This window comes from Crocuta crocuta, unplaced genomic scaffold, assembly GCF_008692635.1.
Source record: "Crocuta crocuta isolate KB4526 unplaced genomic scaffold, BGI_CrCroc_1.0 scaffold143, whole genome shotgun sequence".
NCBI lineage: Eukaryota > Metazoa > Chordata > Mammalia > Carnivora > Hyaenidae > Crocuta > Crocuta crocuta.
The window spans coordinates 5,015,071-5,031,897 of NW_027529175.1; the positions used below are offsets into that span (position 1 = coordinate 5,015,071).

Sequence of the window (16,827 nt, forward strand, 5' to 3'; positions counted from 1 at the left end):
TGTCACCTCCGTCTGCCGTTGCCACTCACTTCTCTCCGTCCAGTTCCGGAATATTTTCCGCGGAACCCAGGAGGAACTCACCCCTCCCCCTAAAGTGTCTTAGAGACCACGACGGAAAGCCCTTCCCTCCCCGCACCGAGTCCCTGGCCCAAGCACAGTGCGGGGTGTTGAGCAAGACTCCGAGCCTCAGTTTCCTCGGCTGTACAATAGGTGCGAGGTCGGCTGGGCATGTGACCCTGATGAAGGCCAAGATCCAGCCAGGCGCCCCTGGTGAGCTATCCTCCGCTGATAGAGGGCGACCCAGGGGAGAAGCAGCCAGACGCCTTCATGGGCACCCACCGCTGCCAGCGCACTTCTACGGAGAGGTAGAAATGGAGAGACTGTGCTGGGGGGTCGTGGTCTCAACTCTGACCTCTGTAGGGACGCCCTGCCTCCAGGCCCCACCCCACCCCCCAAGTGCTCTTGACCCATTAACAACACCCCGGGCAGGTGAACTGTGTGAACCGCTAAGGTCCACTTACAGGCAGATATTTTTCGAGAAATACAGTACAGTACTATAAACGTATTTTCCCTGCGATTTGCTTAATAACATTTTCCTTCCTCTAGCTCACTGTATGGTAAGAATTCAGTGTGTAATACTCAGACACGCGGAATACAGAGCAAAGCATAACACAAAATGTGCACTCGACTGTGCCATCGGTCAGCAGCAGGTAGTTCAGTTTGGGGGCGTCAGAAGTTATATGGGGATTTTCACCTGCATGGGGGACGGGACCCCTGAAGCCCCACATCCTTCAAGGACCAGCTGTACTCTTCTCCCCCAGCCTCGTAAAACCCGTTCCCTCATTTCCCTCGGGCCCCCACGTCACCTTTTCTGACCGGATTCCCTGAAACCCCACCCCCCTACCCTGCCTTATTTTTCTTCACGGCGCAGCACTCACCCCTTCGGACATCACCCTGTACAGCTATGAATTCTGTTCTGTGTCTGATTCTCGCACAGCTCACGGCTGGTACCCAGGGCACTGCGGGGACATGGCAGACACCCTGTAAATGGATGTGGGAAGAATGGACGGGAGGCCTGCTAGGAAGCAGGAAACCCTCTTGGACCAGGCAGTAAGGAGGCCTGGGACCACGGACATAACAGCCTGGACGAGGAAATGGGTGGCCTGGACCCTGCTTCAGGCTTCACCGCTGGTTTGGGGCCACTGGGCACATGTCCAGCCCCTCTGTGCCCTTAAAGCCAGGCCTGGGGTGGGCCGGGGGGAGGGGAGATCTCCTCTGGGTCCATGTCCCCTTCTGTAAAATGAGGACACCAGCCTCAGGGCTATGGCCACCAGTTCTGAGTCCGGACAGCTGGGCTTTGGGCTGGCAGAAATGGGAAATGAGACTTGCCGAGGGCTCCCAGGCTGGCAAGTCCAACGGTCATGTGCCTGTCTGTCTCCCCAGACTCGGCGACAGCCCCGGCCGGCTCCCCCTGTCTCCCCGCTGCTCGTGCTGTGTCCCGCGCCTGAAATCCTCTCTTCTCCCCTGAGCTTGGCCTCGAGGCCACCGTCACTGGGAAGCCTTCTGGTTACTTTTGGCCAATGCGTCTGTGTTCTTACCTACTTCGTCAACTCCACCCCTCTCCAGGGACCTTACGGCAAGTTCTGTTTCTTGACGTGGCTGCCGATTACTTGGTCAATGTACAAAAGAAGCTGAAATTTTGTGAGTTGTGTACTTTTGTGTATATAAATATTCAGAATATAAAACAATTGAAAATAAAATATTTAAGGGGCTCCTGGGTCGCTCAGTCAGTGAAGCGTCCAGCTCTTAATTTCGGTTCAGGTCGTGATCTCACAGTTGGTGAGTCTGAGCCTGGCGTCAGGGCTCCACACTGACAGTGCAGGGCCTGCTTGGGATTCTTTCTCTCCTTCTCTCTCTGGCCCTCCCCTGCTTGATTGCTCTCTCTTTCTCTCTCAAAATAAACAAATACACTTTAAAAAATAAAGTAAGTAANTCTGGGTAGCTCAGTCAGTGAAGTGTCCAGCTCTTAATTTCGGTTCAGGTCGTGATCTCACAGTTGGTGAGTCTGAGCCTGGCGTCAGGGCTCCACACTGACAGTGCAGGGCCTGCTTGGGATTCTTTCTCTCCTTCTCTCTCTGGCCCTCCCCTGCTTGATTGCTCTCTCTTTCTCTCTCAAAATAAACAAATACACTTTAAAAAATAAAGTAAGTAAAATTTAAAAAATAAAATAAATTTAATTTTAAACAATAATAAAAGATCCTTGAAAAAATTTTGGTTTAGCCATGATCTCCTATGACAATGAAAATGTTCTTTTCTGCCATTAAATGAGCTGTGCTTTTAGAAAAGCCACATGGGGGGGAAAGTGTGTGGGCGAATGATGTCCCCCAAAGATGTCCAAGCCTAACCCTTGGAACCTGTGAATATTTGTTACAGGGCAAAACGGACTTTGCACTGGGATTACGGGTACGGACCTTGAGACAGAGAGAGCCTCCTGGATTATCCACGGAGGTCCAATCTAATCACACAAATGCTTCAAAGGGAATCACGAAAGCTCTTGGCTGAAGCACCTCTTTTCCTGAGTCTTTTTTGCAAACAACCCTACAGTAAACAGTAAAGCAAAGATGAGCAAAAGGAAAAGTCAGCCACAGCCCATTTGCTTTACCAGGTCAGTTCTCTCATTTTCCAGCATTCCTTCCCAGGCACTGAGCTTGGGTCTACAGCTCGCATGTCCAGCTCTAAGGTTTGGGGGCTGAGCGGATTCAAAGCGCCAGTCAGTGTTCCCAGCAGGTGCTCTCAGAGAACCCTTCTCCCGGTGATTCTTACACGGCTGAAAGCCTCGGGGACTCGTGTGAAATGATGCCACCAACCTTCTACCAGCTTCTGTCTACGGTCTGTACGATGGTGGGCAGGACCGGACGATGGCTGAGATTCCCTCCTGCCCACATGGTTCTGTGAGTCTGTAGTTGGACTCTGATCGTTCATCTTTTCTCCTCGGTCCTCGAGAAGAAAAGACAGTTCCCCGAGGAGGGGGAGGGTAAGTGAGGTCTGCACAGCCCCACCTTCGCTCATTAAGCACAAGAGCCTCAAGGGGCAAGTTCAGAGGCTCTCCCTTCATTCCAGAGAATCTATTAAAACACTTTTCACAGTCATGTGAGTTTCCTGGCCTGACTTCTCCCTCCTTGTGACTCACTTACGTTCTCCTTTGCTGAAATCCATGTCCCTCAACCTTTTGTTTCTCCGGAAATTGAAACCCAACCACTCCCAGAGCTAGATTGCAACAGCGCCTGAAACCCTGGATTTTTCTCACCCGCCGCCAGGGTAGGGGTACCGCCTGAGAAGGTTCCCCGCCTCCCCCCTCCCCTCCTCGGGCCCCCTTTCTACCATCCGCCCCGCAGCACACCAAATACTTTCTCATCTTCAGCTGCTCCACTTTTTTAAAATAGATTCCTGCTAAAATTCTCCTGGAGGGGATAACCTTAAAGTTATTTTAGGCACCGACATGGTAGCGAGAAGAAAGGACTCAAGAAGGTTTGCAGAAAGACGTGCCTGCTAGGACTGGGGGTGGGGGGCGTACTCACGCCGCCCGAGGACCTGCTCTGTGCCAGGAGCCCCGGGAAGGTGGGCAAGCACCGTGGTGAGCCCCGGAAGGCAGCTCGTGCTGGCTGTGTGCGTCGGGTGCAGCCAGCAGCACTTAGGGAGGCTGAGTGATGCTCAGCGTCACACGGCTAGTGAGATCTGGAGCCAGGACTTGAATCGTCCCGACGCAGGAAGACACAGCCACGCGCACCCCGTCTGGCGTCGACTCATCTGCTTTTAGGCGGGAAGGCCCGTTGGAGAACGGACGCGGGGTGATGGGTTTCGAAGGGAGAAGGCTCACCTCATGGAGCTGCCAGGCCACAGGTCATCGCTGGGAAGTCCAGGCTCGGGTTCCCTGGGGACGGGGCGGCGGGGCTGTGCCAAGTGCAGGCAGGGATGAAATAGGGAAAGAAATTTCATCATCGGGAGGAGGACCTGAGACCAACGCAGTTTGGACTTTGTCTAGTCCCTTTTGCTCCAGAGCCCTGGGCCTCGCATCTGTCAGTGAGGAGGCTGACTCGGTGTCCCCATGGGCCTTTCCAGCCCCGACGTTATGGAGGGACAGGTGGGGTGAGCCGGGGCCGGGAGCTGGAGAGCCTGCCCTCCCTTCCCGGCTCTCCCGGGCTCTAGCTCCCAGAGCTCCCGCCGAGAGGCTGTTTCCCCTGTGCCTGAACACCCAGCCTCCCCCCTGCTTGGGGCAACAGAAACCGTATTAGCAGCCAACACTGTGCGCTACCGCAAAACACAAAAATAAAATGGCAAAATTAAAATTAATAGATGCTGGGGCACCTGGTGGCTCAGTCTGTTAAGCGTCCGACTTCAGCTCAGGTCATGATCTCATGGCTCGTGGGTTCGAGCCCCGTGTCAGGCTCTGTNGTGTCTGCCTCTCTCTCTGCCCCTCCCCTGCTCATGCTCTGTCTCATCTCTATGTCTCTCAAAACTAAATAAATGTTTAAAAAAATTTAAAGAAATAAAATTAATAGGGGCGCCTGGGTGGCTTAGTCGGTTAAGCGTCCGACTTTCGCTTAGGTCATGATCTCGCGGTTCGTGGGTTTGAGCCCCGCCTCGGGCTCTGTGCTGACTGCCAGCTCAGAGCCTGGAGCCTGTTTCAGTCTGTGACTCCCTCTCTCTCTGACCCTCCCCTGCTCACGCTGTCTCTCTCTCTCTCTCCTAGAAATAAATAAAACATTAAAAAAATTTTAAAAAAAAGAAATAAAATTAATAGATGCTTCATTAAATACCTGCAAGATACAACATCGGGTCTTCTTTATGTTTGATTTGACATTCATAGATGTTTCACTACATTTGAGAACTCTGTGGGTTAGGTTTTCTCATGCATCAAGGATTCTGAGAATGCCAGGTGGCCGATGGGAAATCAGAAATTAAAGGGTACTGATCTATTTCATCTTATTTAGCAAATAGGGATGCAGGACCAACCATGTCTTCTGACTTTGCAAGTGCTGACATTGAATCCTGTGACTTGGGGCCATCATTATCCCTCCTTCACAGATGAGCCAGCTGAGGTACAGAGGCGTTAAGTGGTCCACAGTCATAAAGGCAGGATCAGGAAGCCAAGTAAATTGAAGAGCAAAATTATAAAAATCGTTTCAATTTTTTTAGTACATTTTTTTAATGTCTTATTTATTTCTAGGAGAGAGAGAGAGAGAGAGAGAGAGACAGTGTGAGCAGGGGAGGGTCAGAGAGAGAGGGAGTCACAGACTGAAACAGGCTCCAGGCTCTGAGCTGGCAGTCAGCACAGAGCCCGACGTGGGGCTCGAACCCATAAACTGAGAGATCATGACCTAAGCGACAGTCGGACGCTTAACCAACTAAGCCACCCAGGTGCCCCTTTTTAGTACATTTTAAAAAGGTACGTTAATGTTTGAGATGATATGGGCATCCCCATTTGACAGGAGAGTAAACCGAGGCTCCGAGGCACCGAGTGACTTATTCACACAGCCAGGGTGCCGCATAGGTGAGAGTTGAGCTCACGAGCCTGGAGAAGAATGCAGTGATTGTATATTTTGGTCTCACTTCAGTCCTATGGATACATTCACTAACACCTGATTTGTGAAGGCTTCTTGCGGTGCGTTTAGAACCCAGCAGCTGGTCACACCCACTGCTGTCCCCTCCTGGCGGACATCTTGGGGGCAGTGTGCATCCTGGGAGTGGCAAGGAAGGGGCTGCTTTGAAGTCACTGCTAGATGTTGCTTCCCGTGCTTTGTAAGTGAGCCCAGGGTGGGCGTGTCGGTTTTGTGCGCTAGTGTAGCGAACCACACGCACACGGGTGGCTGACGACAGACATGTATTCCCTCGCGGTTCTAGAGGCCAGAGATCAGAACTCAAGGTGCTGACAAGGCTGAGACCCTCCGGAGGCTCTCCCAGTGGCTCCAGCCGCTCTTTGGTTTGTCACCATGTCACCCAGTCTCTGCCTCCGTTGTCACATGGCCTCTCCCCTCTGTGTCTCATGTCTCCTCTGTCAAGAAGGACACTTGACAGTGGATCTGGGCCCATCCTACACCCCGGATGCGCTCATCTCAAAAGCCTTGACTTAATTGCATCGGCAAAGACATTTTCCAAACAAGGCCGCTCGCCTCCCCACATTCCCGGTAGGACCATCTCTGGGGGAGCGCAGCGGCGTCTGCCCCCTTGGCGGGTGGCGCACGCGGCCGTCTTCCGACCACGGGTCTGGCTTTTTCCACTGGGCCCCACTTGGCCCCCATTTCGGTCCACCTGGGTGGGGTGAGCACTTGAGGCAGGGCTGGCCCGTCAGAGCAAAGCTTCTCTCCGGCCCAGTGATCGGTCTGGGGCTGGTCCAGTCGGAGCCAATCTGGGACTCCGGGGGTCTCCGCAGTGAGGCCGCTCCGGGGCCAGACGCTGGCTTCCTCCGGAGGCTGCAGGGGCCGCCAGGGCCCCGCCCGTCCTGCTCCGTGCAAGGGCCCTGCGGACTGCGCTGCCCCAGCCTGCGGACGCTTTCTTCCTTCCGGGCGATGTTGTCCTGCTGCCAAAGTGCTCCGCTTCACGCCTGCCGGCGGGAGGGAGCTCCGCCTCCTCATCTTGGGGGTCTGTGCCCAGAATTCAGGAGGTCTGAGGACTTGGGTGGGAGCAACATCGCGTCTTTATTTTCACTCACTTCTGACTTCAAGTCAGCATCCCGTCCATCACGACTGCAGGCTGCAGGCCACAGAGTGTCACAGACCCAGGCAGTTATCTACAGCTTTGCCGGCAGTGCCCACACAGAGCCCGGGGAGGGGGCGCCAGACGTGGCCCGTGTCCTCCCAGAGCTGTCCCAGCAGCCCAGGGAGCCCCCCAAAGGGACACGATCTCAGATTTGACCGTGCAAGGATGTGGTAGAGAATGGGAGTCAGGGAGGCCCCTGAGGGCAACGAGGTGGCTGCACGGGGTCAGGGCCAGGAATCCTGGGCTGGGGGTGTCGCAGGAGGGAACGGGGAAGAAGACGGAGTCCGAAGGCCATGAGGAGGGCACGGCGGGAGGCCTTGGTGGCCCGTGTGATGCGTGGCCTCAGCCCCTGCCCCTCACCTCACCCACCCCTAGCTTTCAGGACTCCGCCCTCGCCTCCCCGATCAGCCCTTCTGGGCCCCGTCCTGAGCCCTCCTTCTCACTCCCATGCCGCCAGCCCCCTCCTTGAAGCCCTCCTTGAATGCAGCAACTGCCGGCGCATGCGTCACATCGCCCTGGGCCCAGCTGACTGCGGGACAAGTTCAGTGCCTGAAACACCCGGACCTGCCCGTCTCCTCCTCCGCCTGCAGGCTCCACCCCTCAAGGCTGAGACCCTGGAGGCTCTGCCTTCCCCGCCCTCCCTCTCTAACCCAGCTGGCGACCTATCTTTCGATCCATCCAGCTGGCACTGCCCCCGTCCACGCTGCTGCCTCTTCCGTCTAAACTCTTCTAACGTATTTGTTTCCTGCTGCTGCATAACAAAGCGTCACACACTTAGTGGCTGCTGACCTCACAGTTGTCGTAGGTCAGAGGTTGAGGCCCGGCAGGCGGAGATCCTGGCGCCGGCAGGAGCCGAGGTCCCACCTGAGGCCTGTTCCTGTGGGCAGAATTCCTCTCCTCACGGCTGCAGGACTCACGGAAGCGCTGTCCTCAAGGCCACAGGACTGCATCCCTCTGACTTCCCTGGTCTTGAAGATGCCCTCTGAGAGCTCACCTGATTAGGTCAGGCCCACCCGAATAATCTCCCTTTGGATTAACTCAACTGATTAGGGATCCGATTTACACCTGCAAAATTCCCTTGCGACATCCAACGTAACAAATTACGGGAGCGATATCATCTCGTATCTATAGGTCTCGCTCACACTCAAGGCGAGAAGATTACCCAAGGGCGCTGGTGGCCATGTTAGAGTTCACATACAGCAGAGAGCCCTCCACCCCAGCCTCTGCTGGACCAGGGTGACCTCGCCTGTCTGTTTGTCCGTCTGCCCATCTATTCATCTATCTATTATTGATCTATCTTTCCTACTTTGCTGTTCTTTTTCTTTTTTTCAGTTTAACATGAAATATTTCAAATGAATCCCAAAACAGAGAGAATAGCATAATGGACCCCTCTTATACCCATCACCTAACTTCAAATAATTATTCACACCTTGCCTTATTTTCTGTGTCTTTTTTCCTTAATATTTTGAAGTCACTTTTGGACGTGGTGATCGTTCAGTTATAAATGCTTTAGTGTGTGCATCAGTTTTTTATTTTTTAATTTTAAATGTATTTAAATTCAAGTTAGTTGACATACAGTGTAGTATTTAGAGTTTAGTGGTTCATCACTTACATATAACACGTGGTGCTCATCCCAACAAGTGCCCTTCTTCTTTTTTTTAATCTTTATTTATTTTTGAGAGCGAGACAGAGTGAGCAGGGGAGGGTCAGAGAGAGAGGGAGACACAGAATCTGAAACAGGCTCCAGGCTCCGAGCTGCCAGCACAGAGCCTGACGCGGGGCTCGAACCCACAAACCGTGAGATCATGACCTGAGCCAAAGTCAGACGCTTAACCGACTGAGCCACCCAGATGCCCCAACAAGTGCCCTCCTTAATGCCCATCACCCACCGAGCCCATCCCCCCACCCACCTCCCTCCCAGCCACAATATCATCACCTCCTCAATAAAATCAACGTTAACCGTCTCTTATCCCCGGACACGTTCAAATTTCTCTCCTTGTCCTCCAAACATTCCTCACCAGCTGCTCAGAGTCAGGACCAGGCTGATCCTTCCAACCTCCAGTGTGAAGGTCTCACCTCCCGGCTCAGCACCCTGTGGTGTCCCCAGCCCTGCCTGAAGCTGGTGGCACCCACCTGCCCCCCACGTCTCCTCACTCACCCCTGCCTCCTGCCCACCGGCCCTCTGTCTGCTTCTCAGCGGGACGTCTCCTTCCAGCCGCCCACCTTCACACCCACTGTTTCCTCCACCTGGAACTTTCTCTGTACCTTCTTCTCTTCCAGTTCAGCCACCGTCCCCCCGGGAGCCCCAGGAATCTCTGAACCGGGTCCAATCCCCGCCTCCTCTGGTCTCTTGGAAGGAACCCTGTTTTTGCCCTGAATGAACTCCTGTCTTTCAGGGTACCCACCTCGGTCCATGATGACCCACTCACGGGCGTGACTTCTTGACTGCTCCCACTCCCCGCCCAGCCTGGGACACCGGGGACTGAAGGCGTCTGCTCGCTCACCGTGACATCCCCAGACTCTCAGCTGTGGCTCCAGTGGTTTGTGAGGCTCTAACAGCCCAGCACGCCCCTCCCCCCCAGGACCTCCAAGGCCCTGGAGAGAGAGGCCAGCGGGAACTAACCTTCTTTCTCTCGGGTGCTGCTCTTGGGGGTGTGTGGGGGAGGAATGCCTTGATGAGGGGGGCACAGGTCGGGCGGGGGGCTGGCAGGGTCCACGTGCTGGCCGTGGCCCCCAGGCTGTTCCCTTTCAGGAGCCTGAGCAACACTCCCAAGGCACCTGCTGACCTTCCCCATCTCCCCCAGAACCAGATCTACAGAGAGACGCCACGGAGAGCAGGAGGCCTCCCTCTCGGAGGAGGAGACGCGGAAGGGGCGCAACCTCAGGGCAGAGGGTCCCCGACCAGGTCGAGCTGGAGCCGAGGTCTGGAGACAGGAGGTGTGTGCCGGAGACCAAGTCGGGGAGAGGCAGGGCCCAGAACAGGTGGCTCCTAGATGGGCTTCTCTTCGGTCCGCATGGCATGTTAAAAATACTCGAGTTTGCTGGAACAGAGCTGACAATCCAGAAATAGACCCACACGCAAACGGTTCAGTGGGGAAAGAAGAGGGTTCCAGCAGAGAGAGAGCACTGGATCAATTGGATGTCCAGGTGCAAAAGCAAAACCAAACCAAACCTGGTTTTTCCCTCTGACCCCACACTACATACAAAAACTAAGTTTTGCGTCTATGAAATGGATCGTAGACCGAAAAAGAATCCTTAAAATAGGAATCGGCTACAAGAAAACCTAAGAGAATATCTTGGTGGCCCAGAAGGCTGCACACAGAAAGCACAAGCTGTAAAAGGAATGATTGATAAATTGGACTTTATCCAAATTTAACATTTTCCTCTCCCCAAAGCGTGTACCCGGCAAGGGCCCTGCATCTGAAGCCGTGTTTCCCAGCCTTCTTCCCTCCCCCCGCCCAGGACCACTTGTCCACATTGCTCTCCCAATCACCCTTACGAGTGTTGAATCTCACAGACGTCTCTTTCCGTCCTCAATGTGTATCTGTGCTCTCCACATAAAAATAATGACTTTTTTCCCTCCCCGGGAACAATTTTCACCCCTGTGGGGGCATGCATTGAAAATGTATGATCAAGGGGTGCCTGGGTGGCTTAGTCGGTTAAGCGTCTGGCTTTCGCTCAGGTCATGATCTCGCGGTTTGTGGGTTCGAGCCCCGCGTCGGGCTCTGTGCTGACTGCCAGCTCAGAGCCTGGAGCCTGTTTCAGTCTGTGACTCCCTCTCTCTCTGACCCTCCCCTGCTCACGCTGTCTCTCCCTCTCTCCTAGAAATAAATAAAACATTAAAAATAAAATTAAAAAAAAAGAAAATGTATGATCAAGAACACAAAAAGAACCCTTATAACTAGACAGTAAGTAGACAAACAACCTCACTTTTTTTTTAAGGTTTTATTTTTAAGTAATCTTTTACACCCTACGCAGGACTCGAACTCACAACCCCAAGGTCAAGAGTTGCACGCTCTAACCGACTGAGCCAACCAAACATCACCCCCTCCCCCCACCATGCCATTTTCCTTTTTTATATAAACTTTTCACCAAGGAAGAGATAGGGATGACAAATAAGCCCTTGAGAAGAAGGTCTGACATCATTAGTCATTAGGGACTCCAATATGAGACATCACTACAGGCACACCAGAATGGCCCAAACCGGAAAGCGGGACCATTCCAAGTGTCCGCAGAGATATGGAAGAACTGGAATTCTCACACGCTGCTGCTGGGGAGTAAATGTGTATCCACTCTGGGAAACAATTTGGCAGTTTCTTAAGAAGTTAAGCATACACCTCCCACAGGACCCAGCCATTGCACTCCTAGGATTTCCCCCAAGGGAAATGAAAGCACGTGGTCATACAGAGAATTCTCTTGAAACATTCATAGTAGCTTTATCTGTGATAGCTAAAAGAGAAAAAGTGGAAGCAATCTCGTGTCCCACACAGGTCAGCGGATCACCAAGTTGTACATCCTTACAATGGAGTAGTACTCAGCAATAAACAAGAATAACTATTGATACAGGTAACCACGTGCATGAAGCTCAGGATAATTACACTGAGTGAAAGAAGCCAGGCAAAAAAGAGAACATATCTTTGTATGATTCCATTTATATGAAATTCTAAAAAAAGGCAACCAAATCTGTAGTGACAGGAACAGACTGCTGATCGGCTGGGGACAGGGTGGAGGGGAGGGGGGATGAAGAAGGATGGATTACAGACGAGGCCTAGGAAACTTTTGGGGGTGTTGGAAATCATTACCTTGATTGCAGTGATGGACTCAAGGACTTATAGATATTTATGTCAAGCTTCATACACATCATCAAAACACATCAAATCATACATTTTAAATAAGTACGGTTCATTCATTATACATCGATTATAACTCAAAACTCCATAAGTCAGTCGCCAATCTTAAAAATAGGATGATTCAGTTAATAAAACAAAAGGCTGTATTGCTGGGGCGCCTGGGTGGCTCTGTTGGTTAAGCATCCGACTTTAGTTCGGGTCATGACCACATGTTTGTGGGTTCAAGCCCCACGTCGGGCTCTGTGCTGACAGCTTGGAGCCTGGAGCTGCTTCGGATTCTGCGTCTCCCTCTCTCTCTCTGCTCCCCACCCCCTGCTCATGCTGTCTCTCCAAAATAAATAAATGTTAAAAAAATTTTTTTAATAAAAAGAAGAACTTTAGGGGCGCCTGAGTGGCTCAGCCAGTTGAGTGTCCAACTCTTGATCTTGGCCACAATCTTGAGGTCATGAGATCGAGCTCCAAGTGGGCCTAAGAGTCTCTCTCTCCCTCTGCCCCTCTCACCCATTCACACATGCGTTTTCTTGCTCTTGCTCTTGCTCTCTAAATTAATTAATTAATTAATTAATTAGAAGGAACCCTAAACACCAGGCTTTGGACTTAATCTGAGAAGCGTGATAGCTCGTCAATTCATGACGCACATCATACGTCGGATGTTAGGTCACCGTCCCGTTCTACAAGGGGGGACAGGTGAGGGGTGAGGAGGGCGGCAGAACTTGTGTGAAGACTCCTTTGTACTATTTCCGTGCTGGGTCGTCGAGCCTGTGGCTGGCCTGGAGCTCTCTGCCCACATGCCCCTTCTCCCCCTCTTGTTGGGGGGGGGGACGCACTTTACTCACATCTGTAGCTCAGCACCTCAGTCGGTCCAGCTGATGTAAATATTTGCAGAACTGACCCGGGCGGCATTAGCTACACGCCTTCCTCTTTTCCCTGCCTCAGTTTCTCCACCTCTAAAGGGAAGGTAGCCTTGATTCTCGGAGGATACACTTTACCCTCTCAGCCCGTCCCTCTTCGGAGCTAATAATTACCAGGATCGGTTAGGAAACACGAGATCTGAAGGCTCTAGAAATCAGTTCCATCCTGCGACCCAGAGTTTGCCCAGAGGTCTGTGCTCTTGTAGTTCAGCCAGATCTGGGGGACATTTGAGACCCCAGAAATCTCGGGGGGTTAGAGGAATCTTTCACCTTTGACTCCTCACTATTCTTGTGCACTGAAGCTGAAAAAGCAGATGATTTCCCTTTGTGCCCTGGCTTCCAGGAAGCTCACAGGCACTTCTTGACTGTAGAATGGTGGGGGACAGCCCTGGCTTTCCTACCTATGAGCCCCGGGGAATGAGGCGCGATGCTGGGACACGGGGGGCCACCTGGGAGAGAGAAGGGGCCCAAGGCAGGGACGGAGGGGAGGGGACACACCAGGGAGTGGGGGCGCCGCGTGGCTTCCTAGCTGGGCTCCCTGCTTGCGCCCCACGGCCAGGGAGCGCCTTCTGGGCCAGACGCCACCGGCCCCCGCTTCCCCGGAGGAAGAGCCCGGGTCCGTCCGAACGGCGCGCAGGGACGCCGCCAGGGGGCGCCGGACACCAGAGCGCGGCTCCCCCGCGAGGTCCCGCTCCGCGCGCCGGGGCTCCGCCCACCGCGCCAAAAGCGCGCCCTGGGCCCCTCACCGCCTCTCTTCCGCCTTCTACACCCACATGAGGTATCATCGCCTCCAGGAAGCCTTCCTGGGCTTCAGGCTGGACCAGGCTTCTCCCCCGGGCTCCCAGAAGCCCCTGGGCTCTGTCCACGCCATCAAGCACCGCTCCCTTCTCCGGGGGGGGCCTGGGTCACCCGCGGCTCCAGAATGGCCCCCGTGGCTGTGGCACTCGGGCGAATGAAGATACGTTCAGGCCCCGCGGCGCGCGGAGCCGAGAGCAGAGCCCTGCGGCCACCGGCCGAGCGCCCGCGAGGCCGAGAGCGGGAGCGAGGAACAGTTCTCCCCGCAGCCTCCAGGGGGAGCCCGGCCCCGCCGGCCCCGGGCTCCAGGCGTGGGCTCCGGGCGAGAAAATTAACCTCTGCTGTCTTAACGCACCAGTTTGCGGTGATTTTTTTTTTTTTTTTTTTTTANGCAGGGGTGGGCTGGGTGGGGGACAGACAGCTGAACAAGTGATTTAATACACTTTTCTGAAGCCTGCGGATGGAGGGTCAGGAAAGGGTCCCCTGCTGGGGTGAGGGAGGGACATTTCAATCTCGATTGTCAAAGATTAGTAGGAGTCGGCCAGGGGAGGGGGAGGGGACAGGCGGGCCCAGAGNGATGCAGAAGCTATGTGGCTGGAACTCAGCACGGAGGCCACTGTGGTGCAGGAGGGACGCGCTTTAGGGGCGTCCGGGGTGGCAGGGCCCACGCACGCCCGGCTTGGGGGGTCAGGGGAGGACTTTGGAATTTTCCGGAGACGAATGGAAAGCCATCGAAACCTTCCAACCCGAACAATGTGATCGCCAGAGTTTTAATTTTCAGAAACCTCTCTGCACAATGAAATACGTTTCGTGCCTAGGAGGGAGGCTATAACAGAAACGACAGACATTGGATAAGGCGTGTGGGTGAGGACGTGGGGACAGCGGAACCCCGTGCATTGCTGGTGGGAGCATAAACCAGCGCAGCCGCCGTTCCTCAGAGGGTTGAACAGAGTCACCGTGCGTCCCAGCGGTGCTACCCCAGGTGTCTCCGCGAGGGAAAGGCGCACCTGCTTTGCAAACACTTTGCCCGGATGTTCACAGCAGCGTCCGCGCGCGACGGCCCCAATGCGGGAACAACCGTCAGCGATGAGTGGATGAAGGCTGTGCGGGCTGTTGTGCAATAACATACGATCATCAAAAGGAACCGAGTCCTGACAGATGCCAGGACATGGATGAATCTTGAAAACACTGTGCTCAGTGAAAGTCACAAAAAGCCACATATTATCTGATGCCGATTGTGCGAAACACCCAGAATAGGCAAATCCCTAGAAACAGAGACTAGACCAAGGAGAAGGGGGGCGCGGGGTGCCTGGCAAAGGGCAGAGGGCTTCTTCCTGGTGTCATGAAAATGCCTGGCAGGGGTGAGGGCTGCACGGCTCTGGAAAGGCTGAGGACCACGGAACTGGGCCCCTTTACATGGGACGGAAAGGTCCTCGGAGGGCTGTCTTCCAGCCTAGCCCACGCCGTCTTTTCTCAGACAGCACGCCACTGTGCCTTGCTTTTCCTGGAGTTATGATCATAATTCTGCTTTGTTTCCACGTCTGTTACCTGCTCGGCGCTCTCAGCTGACGTTTGCCCTGTAGTCCCAAGCTTAGGCCTCGAACCCACGTCCGTGAGCGCTCCGTGCTGGGCGAGCGGAAGACAGGACTCTCTTCTCGCACGGGGAGTTCACCACGCCTACACCCTCTCTGGCCGCCCCATTCCAGCCCTTCCCACTCAGTTCCTGCCCTGCGAGCCCTTCACCTTCGCCCCAGCACCGACCCCGGGGATGCCAGCATCATTGATTCCTCCTGCCCTCCAGCTCCTCACTCCTACTCTCCCTCACTCCTTCCGTGGCTCCCCACTTCATGAAGGCTCCCCTTTATTTGTCTCCCCTTCCTCTCCTCCTGAGCTGACGCCCCCAGTTCTGCATCCCTGGGGCCTCAATGACTCTGGTGGACACTGGTCAACCCCGAGTCGCACGCGGTCTCTGGCAGTCCTGGACACAACCGATCTCCCTCAGCCCTCCAGCCCGGGACCCCGTCCTCTCCTGATTCGGCACCACCCCAGAGCGGCCCCGGAGAGCAGACCCCTTCTCCTCCCGGAGCGGTTTTTTGCCCCCAAGAAAAGGCTCAAAACTGAAAGCTACCCGGAATTGAACCATTATATTATCCACTCAAACCGAAAGCAAAAGGGAACAATCAAACTCACTGTTACTCATTAAGTGACTGCTTACACACCGCTCAGGGCGGGGCTGGGGGGGTGTGGNGTTCTGTGCTGCGGGCACTTGGGGCTGGATCATTCTTTGCTGCGTGCAGTTGCCCTGTGTTTCTGAGCACTAGACGCCAGCACCGCCCCCCCATCACCTGGCTGGGACAACCCACCGTGTGTCCGGACGTTGCCACATGCCGGCCAGGGCAGAATCGACCCCTGCCGGAGGGAAACCCTCTGCTCTGTAGCAAAGGCACTGGATAGCGCATCCTTGGAAGTGTAGCGGGGCCCTCCAGACAGACCCGGACACAGCAGGGTGTGTGTGTGTGTGTGTGTGTGTGTGTGTGTGAAGACAGAATGAGATTTTAATAAACTGGCTCAGTGGGGATGGTGGAGGCTTAGTTAAGTCCAAAGTTTGCAGGGCAGACCATCAGGCTGGAGACCCAGAAAAGATGCAGTTCAAGTCCAAAAACCATCAGGAGACCGAATTCCCCTTTGCTCAGGTGAACTGGTCTCTTTTAGTTCTAGTCTAAGGAAGCCTTCGACTGATTGGATGAGCCCCACCCACATCACGAAGGGTAATCTGCTTATACTCAGAGTCCACTCACTTAACGGATAATCGCATCCAAAGAAAAAAATGCTTTCACAGAAACATCTAGAATAATGTTTGACTAGGTATCTGGCCACTGTGGTCTAGCCAATGTGATGCATAAAATTCACCATTGCAAAGGGATGCAGGCTACCCGTAAACGGAATCACTTAGGAAATCTTGAATTTGATCTGGTAGTTTTCTTTCCTTCTTCCCTCCTTTCCTTCCTTCCTTCTGGTTTNCTACAGAACGTGACCATAATAGAACTTGCTTGTGCTATCTTATCATTCATGTGGTTATTGTATCAATAAAGAATACTTTTGTTTGGGGCGCCTGGGGGGCTCAGTGGGTTAAGAATCTGACTTTGGTTCAGGTCACAATCTCAGGATTTGTGGGTTCGAGCCCCGTGTGGGGCTCTGTGCTGACAGCTCAGAGTCTGGAGCCTGCTTCAGATTCTATCTCTGTCTCCCGGCTTGTGCTCTCTCTCTCTCTCTCAAAAATAAAATAAACATTAAAAAAATAATAATAATAAAAAGAATACCTTTGTTTGAAGACAGTTTCTACCCGGAGGCAAGGCCTCAGCAAAACAATCCAGTATTCTGTAACTTTCATAATGTAAATTAGGGCCTGTTTCATAATAATCTCCGGGGAGGGGCAGGTGGGTGTGAACACAGACAAAGTAAGATTAACATAAGAGTCAATCATTGTCAGCGCTGGGGGATGGGCACGGAGATCC

At 53.7% G+C, this 16,827-nt stretch overlaps 1 protein-coding gene and 1 long non-coding RNA gene across 2 annotated transcripts in view; both read left to right on the plus strand.

The window, feature by feature from the left end:
• Window positions 1–16,827, plus strand: part of FAM118A (family with sequence similarity 118 member A) — a 246,590-nt gene that overhangs the window by 183,166 nt on the left and 46,597 nt on the right. The window lies entirely within an intron of this gene.
• LOC144226585 (uncharacterized) lies at window positions 8–3,149 on the plus strand. The gene is made up of 5 exons (XR_013333689.1): window positions 8–365; window positions 607–710; window positions 998–1,110; window positions 1,444–1,701; window positions 2,434–3,149. It is a non-coding gene; the product is annotated as an uncharacterized LOC144226585 (long non-coding RNA).